The sequence below is a fragment of the Penaeus monodon genome, chromosome 19 (genome assembly GCF_015228065.2).
Source record: "Penaeus monodon isolate SGIC_2016 chromosome 19, NSTDA_Pmon_1, whole genome shotgun sequence".
Classification (NCBI taxonomy): Eukaryota; Metazoa; Arthropoda; class Malacostraca; order Decapoda; family Penaeidae; genus Penaeus; species Penaeus monodon.
Window position 1 is genome coordinate 37647188 of NC_051404.1, and position 857 is coordinate 37648044.

The following is an 857-nucleotide window of genomic DNA, read 5'->3' on the forward strand; positions in this document are numbered from 1 at the left end:
TAACAGGTAAAGTATATGTAGATTTTAGATAGATGATGAAGATAGTGAGGAACGACCAAGGAAATCCCAATCGCAAATAATAGATATATAATCAAGGTATAAACGCGAGACAAGGTGACAAAACGAAAATATTCAAGGCAAAAAATCCCTAAAAACAGAAATAATTAATAGCGGAAAAAAAAGAAAAGTGCAGTCAATTAAAAAACCGTAAAGGGACGCAGACGCAAGGAGAATCCCTAAAGAATGGAAAAATTTTTAACAAGGAGATACATTTGTTCTCCTATTCCTCGGATGAGTAAAGTGTTTATTTGATAAACATCCTCGGCAAATCACGTAACCTCAGGCGTTCCATCAACTTCGCATGTCCTTGGTCGTTTTCTCGTGCGCCCAGGTCATCACCCAACTCCCTCATGCGGGAGGAAACAGGAACCTTCCATCTAATGACTCATCTAAGAAACACGAGGCCATGCCCCCTTCGTTGCCCCGTCAAAAAGTGCTTCTTCCTTTTTATCCCCCCACCAATACGAGAGCCTCAAGCCCACGGGACTTCGTTGCGTGGTTCCATCAAAAGATCCGAAGCCAGAGCACCACTTGGGCCGGGGGGTTTCGACGGCAGCGAGGGGCCTTCCGTGTTTTGGCAGCTCCTCTTGGCCACGCCTCTTTAGTTTGCCTCGTAAGCCCCGTCCTGAGCCCACGTCCTGACCCCCTGCCCTGGCCCCTGTCAGAGTGTCCTGCTTGAATTATCCTGCTTGGCGGCTCCATTCGAGACGCTCAACCCACGACTTCTTGGCTTGGGTTTAGGATCCGCCTCCAGATCCCTCTTTGGCCGCGCTTGCTTGTCTTCGGTCAGTCTCCTC